Source organism: Phragmites australis, chromosome 12 (assembly GCF_958298935.1).
Source record: "Phragmites australis chromosome 12, lpPhrAust1.1, whole genome shotgun sequence".
NCBI classification, from domain to species: Eukaryota; Viridiplantae; Streptophyta; class Magnoliopsida; order Poales; family Poaceae; genus Phragmites; species Phragmites australis.
Window position 1 is genome coordinate 28,551,884 of NC_084932.1, and position 6,742 is coordinate 28,558,625.

A 6,742-nucleotide genomic window follows, 5' to 3' on the forward strand; every position below is an offset into this window, starting at 1 on the left:
ATGAATATAATGAAACAATCGAATATATTACATCAGCAGGGATAAAAAGCTCATCTAGAATAAGGATGGCTCCGTCTAGCAATTTTTTGTGAATGAGTTCATCTAGTATCTGAAAAAAAAAATCTTTCTAGATAATCATCAATCCAATTTGCATTCCAACCAAATACCTTAAAAAACTGGATGCCAACGGTTGAGTCGCGCCAACGAATGTCACATCTCCTACACAAGTGCGGATCTCAAAGGTAGGACACAAGGCTGGAGAGAAACAGGCCAGTGGGCGCAACTGAAGGCCCAATTAGTTGTACCCAGCGGCCTTATAGTCCAAGTGATGTGGTAGCATTGTTGTTAAATAGAACAGGAGGTAGTGAGAAGAGGCATGCAAGTTGTAAACACTGAAATGAACTCCTCCCAATCTCAATTCCTCTTCTCAACCTCCGTTTCACTTCGTCTCTCCCTGCCTCCGATTTCTCTTCTCCCTATGAAAATTCTTCACACAACGGAGCATACATGAAACCGATGACCAGAGAGGGAGCTTGTGGACGTTCCTAGTACCATCTATGGTTCTACCACTGTTTTTTCCCTGGCCTCATTTGGCAAGCCTTGGATTGGTGTGGATTGAGCCACATGTGGAACCATGCCCATGCCAGGGAGAAACCCACGTGGTGGTCTGAAATCGCATTTGGCTGGGCCGTGGATTGGAGCAACCCACGTCTGATCCATGTCGATCCAAGGGAAAATAAAAAATCTCCTATCGAGGCCGGGAACAAACCGTCCTCACATGTGTTGCGGTCTTGTGTGCTCTAAGCCCTAGTTGTGCGTCGCCGGCTACTCGCCTCCCTGATCTGACGATGCAACCGATGGATCCAACGGGGTGCTTGGGGGCTTGAGCCCCCTATCCCAGGAACACTTGAGAGCCCCCCAGCTCCCTACAATTTTTAGGTATGGAAGAGGAAGAAGAAGAGAAGAATAGGAGGAGGAAGAAGAAGAAGAGAAAAACAGAGGAGATAAAAGAGGAAGAAGAAGAAGAGAAAAACAGAGGAGATAAAAGAGGAAGAAGAGATTGAGCCCCCCTAAATTTTAGCTCTGGATCTGCAACTGGGCGATGCCATTCTCGCCTCCAACGTCTAGGCCTGCTCATCTACTCATGCCGCTCGTCCACGCACTGTACACGCTACTCCTCTCCAATCCTGCTGCTCATCCATGTACTCCTCTCCTCTCTGACCGGCTGCTCGCCTCCTGATCTGGTGGCACACAACTCGACTTCGACGGCTGCTGCTCGACCACGTGCGCTCCTCACTGACCTAGCTGCTGCTGCTCGGCCACTCGCGCCTCTTTATGATATGGCAGCTACTCCTCTCCTACACCGACGACTGGTACTTGTTGCTCCTCTTCACGTCCTCCTCTTCCCATCCTCCCTTGCTCAGTGTTGTATTAGTGGACTTCTGTGCCATCTTGAGTGCATTGCTGCTCGGAGATCTCGTATGGTGAGGATAAAGAGAGGGATTTATTTTTGTTGGTATCTTTTTAGATTTGTTCATGGTAGCTAGTAGGGGTTGAATGTTTGTCTTAACATGCACCGACCATAAGGAATTACAACCATGAGAATTGTATAGAGCTTGCTCATATGCCCTTATCTCAACATGATAACATGCCAATTAATTCATTAGTACAAAGAGAACTTCTATGTACTTGTGTGTAAATGATCCCTCATGCCTGTCACTAGAAGATGCAAAATAACTAAACAATGGCTAGGAACCGGTGCCTATTTTATATTTCATGTGTTGTTGTTTTGCGCCTATATTTATGAGTAGCAAAACAAATGTCTTTGTACATGTTGATTAATTGTGATGTATCTAGCTGGTACATTAAGAAAAGTTTCTCCATTAGGCACCACTTACACATGTGCAATCTCATCCTAGTTTTAGAGTTCTTTATTTGTTAAATCTTGAATAGAGTTTACACAAGTAATATAAAAGTATGTTATATTTTGATGATTGCTGACAAGTCAATGACAAAGTTCTCAAAATTTTAGGATAGGTCCGAATAGGGAGTGGTAATTAAACATATAGGCCAAATAATTTTTTTTATTAATGCTGCTTTGATGTTTTCTTGCTTGAAATAATTTTTTTGCCTTGCTTAGTTAAATTATTTGGGGTAGAAAATAAATACTAATTGTTGTGTAGAAAAATGGGTTCGAGAATGAAGCATCTAATTAGGAAAAAGGAGGAAGAGGACGATGAGATAATACTCTTTCTTTTACCCACTTTATATCTTTTCGGTAGTAGTGAAGGGAGAGAAAAAAGACTAAGATATACATCTCGGCAGGCCGACAAGGAGTGTGTCAGAAATCCTCAAAGGACATGAGGTGTTAGAGTGGAGGAGCAATTTTCATTCTTCATGTTCATGCTTTCGCATAATGCAAGCTATGATGATTTGCAATATGAATTTAAGCATAGCGGAGAAACCATCCATCGACATATTAAGACAGTTTTCAATGTAATCCCAGCTCTAGCCTATAGATTTGTGAAGCCTACCCTTGCTGTTGAAACTTATTAGAAGATTAGGATGGATCAACTATTCTTCCCTTGCTTTAAGGTGAACAAGTTTGACTCTTATATTAGTTATTATTTATTTATTTTCCCTAAAAGTTGTATAACTTATGTGTGTAGCAAACATGACCCTTTTAGAGCATGCATGTGATTTTGGTGATTAATGACAACATAGTTAATAAGACTAACATGTTTGTCAAGTATATACCTTAGTAGGTCTCATGGATGCAATACATGAAGAAGCCAACGCAGTCAGGATAAAGATTGATTAAATTGGAGAAGTCACAGAAAAAATGTACACGTTGGATGATCCGGCGATGGAGGAAATGTACACGCTGGAGCATTTGTCTCCAGGCATTTGTACATGTTGGATAATCCAACGATATGAAGTTGGCTACACCGGAGCATTCCAGAAGTTGAATGTTAAGTGTTCCACACGTCAAATGGTTCGGCACTCAAAGTTGCTCTCGTCGGAGCATTTTACAAAAGTGGACTACATCTGGAAGGAATTTATACACACCGGATGGTCCGGCATAGACACTAGAGGCTTTGCTGGAGCATTTTTTAGGAGATGTTGCAACGGCTTATTGGTGTGATTGTACACACCGGATGATCCAATGATCAGAGGATCTATACATCAGACAAATGGACAATGAGAAGTGCTCGGTTGGCTCAAGTCTACACGCTGGATAGTCTGGTGATGAAGTTCAAGAAAACGTCGAAACATCCGATGTCCACAATGAGTTTGAGTGGGGTTCCAACGCCTAGTTTTTGCTGCTGTACACACCGAATGGTCCAATGTTTGTACTTCTGTTGATGCAGGATCATCTGGTGTTCACAGTTTGTTTGAGCCATTGGAGAAACGGTTAGTTCACGAGTTTGAGGCTATAAATACCCACCCACTCGGCCATTTGAGTGTACTGGAGCCCAGAGAAGCTCATAGACACTTGAGAAGACATCCAAGCCACCAAAGTGCTAAAAATGATCATTCAAGGCAATTAAGCATAAGATTATAGAGTGATTAGTGCTAATAAGCCTAGATAAAGTTATTGCTAGGTGTTGCTACCTATAGAAGGGATCAAGAAGTAATCCTACATTATACCAAGTGGTACGTCGTTACCTTAGAGTTCTGATGACTCGTCGGCACTGTGAGCCTTGGTGGCTCATACTTGTTGACCCTCCAACTTGGTGTGGAGCGGCAGCAAGATGCTTATACAGGGACGTGAAAACCCTTGCCTTGGTGGCTCAACCTCCGAAGTGAGGACGATGGTAAGTGACCGGAAGATAGACTTGTGGTGAGGCCTTACCTTGGTGGCTCAACCTATTTGAGCCCTAGATGGATCAAGGGTCGTGACCGGGTGTCGTCTGGGAGCAATAGCCTTGATGGTGGACTAGGATTGGTGTTTGTGCCATTGATACCACGGGATAAAAATTATTTATGATGAGTTTTCTCTCTCTATTATCTTTACGTTTTTGCATTTACATACTTGCAACTTACCTTTGCATGTTTACCTTCCTAGCTAGGATTTGCAATAGGTTGCAAACCTTTTTGAACGGTAGAATAGACAAACTAAATAAACCTAAAACATATTTAGATAGAAATTGATATAGGTTTATCTTGTGAAGTTTTTAGAGCTGATTAGTTTTAGGTGTCCTAATTCATCCCCCTCTTAGGATGTCACCGATCCCTATAATATGCACATTTTGCTTTTTCAGAATTGCATTGGTGCCATCAACAACACCCACATTCCTATTACTATCTATGAAGAAAAGCAAGCACATTGAGCCAAAATGTCATGCTGGCATGTGATTTTGACTTGAAATTTACTTTCATCTCAAGTGGTTGGGAAGGGTCTGCCATTAATGCTAGGGTGCTTAGGTCTGCTATGCTTGGAGGTTTTCGTGTACTTGAGGGCAAATTTTTTCTTATGAATGGTGGCTATGCTAACACGCCATCTTTCCTCACTCCTTATCGCGATGTATGGTATCATTTGAAGGAGTTTGGGTGTGGTCACCAACAACCAAGCAACTACAAGGAGTTGTTAAACCATCGCCATATTGTATTGCGGAATCATATAGAGAGGTGATTCGAGTTTTGAAGAAGCATTTCCCTATTCTGAAAGTGATAACATTGCATCCTATTGAGAATTAAGTGAAGATACCAGCAGTCGCTGCAGTCTTCCACAATATTATCTTGATGCGTTATGGGGACGATGGGTGGCTGGATAACCAACCAAATAACATATCACCTGAGATATTTGTTGATCTTCCTAAAGGAGACAACAACTACAAAAATGATGTGGTCTCTTACCAATTAGATAGATAATGGAAATTCCATCAGAGATATAATTGCACTGAAGATGTGGGAGGACTATACTCATGATAAATGTATGTATTTCCTTATTTGCACTTGTTTTCTAATCACATGTAATAATCATCGATCTTTTGCACTTTAATTTTCAATCAAATGTAATATTTATGGATGGTTGTTTATCTCCACCTGTTTTGAATATATAAATTTAAGTTAAGTGTCAAATGCTTATCAGCTAACAAACAATTATTCTATTTTTATTCCATTTGAATACATTCACAGAAGTAGTACATCAATGATGTTTGGAAGAGGTTCTCCAAAGATCAACTTGATGTAAGTTGCATCTATGAAAATGAAGCCCTCACCACTTGGGAGGTGATTGGGTGGGAGGAGGGGATCAACTCAATCCCCCCTTGGATCATTTCTCCTTTGGAAAATAACCCTCGCTTGCCAAACGAGGCCTCATTGTGTCTGTCTTAGGATGCATATGCTGGGATAATCATATCCTTTATCTAAAGAAAAACTATTGTATTTCTATTTTCCTTGAGAAGAATTGCTAATACCACTGGTAGTCTAGTCTATTGTTGCGGTTAACTTTTTTTTCCATGAGACACCTTAAAAGATCACAAGTGATGTGTGGTCCTGACCAGTCGAACTCAAAATGAAGGCCAAATGAGAAGTCAGCACAGATGTCCCGAGCCGTGGTATCACATCCGTCAGTTGTATCCCTGCCTCCTAGATTGTGCTCACCTAGCTAGCTCATCACTGCACCATTGTATCACATCCGTTATTTCATCGTCTTAGTAGTGGTGCAAGGAGTTAAAAGTTCCCACCACGAGTATATACAAAAGTATTTATGAAGATGGACATGTTCCAATATAATTATACTTGTAAAAGTTTTTGCACAAGACCAAAAAGGCTATTGCACAAGACCAAAAAGCTATGAGCACCATGCCAATGTGATAGGGATGCACACCTCTAATCGATGGACCGTCATCAATTGACACCATGTGGCTATGTGTTTGGTCCCCTCCTACTCAGTTGACGGTACTCACTGACCGTCTTGTAATGATAGGAGGTGGCTAAATCGCATGCATGCACAGTTGCACATGCAGACGTAGTAATGGTGTCGGAGGATGAACTCCACAAGCGGGAATCCAGAGGGATCTCCTTTGAGATTCGGCCGAGGGGATGATTCTGAATCTACCTCGTACGTGAAATAAATGGGAGTAAATGAGATGCAGGTGGGTTGGATGATCAGATGCAGGAGGAAATAAATGCTCTAGAGATTTTAGACAGGTTCGGGCCGCACGGAGCGTAATACCATACTCCTGTGTGTATGCTATAAATGCTCAGGGAATGCCTCTCTGAGGATCTCTTGTGTTACAAGGATGTTTGTCTAAAACTAGAGCTCCGTGAGCTTGTCTCGGTCTTGAAGAAGCCGTTGTCTTCTGTGTGTCTCAATCTTCTCATTTTGGTCTACCAATCCAGTTGTTGTTCCGTGCTTGTTCTTCTCCGGGGAGCCCGCCCCTCTTTTATACCCCGTCGGGGCGGGTAGCGTGCCCAGAAATGATGGTGCGACTTCCAAGGCGCTATAAATGGAAAATAACCATCATGGGCAGCAATGTGATGTGATGGGGGAGGGGTTGAAAACGCACCCCTGTCCGGTCCTGTCGTCATCATCCTGCTTTTCAGCGGGTGCTGCGGGGAGAGCCCACCGGTCAACCACCGAGCACCTTGCGTGCCCGCCCGATCAGAGCTAGCCTGACAAGAAGAGCGGTAGGTGATATGCCTCGAGCCTTGTGATGATATCCCGAGGCGCACCGGATGACGCGCGATGGAACCCGCTGCATTAAATATCCCCACGCATCTGTAATTAAAG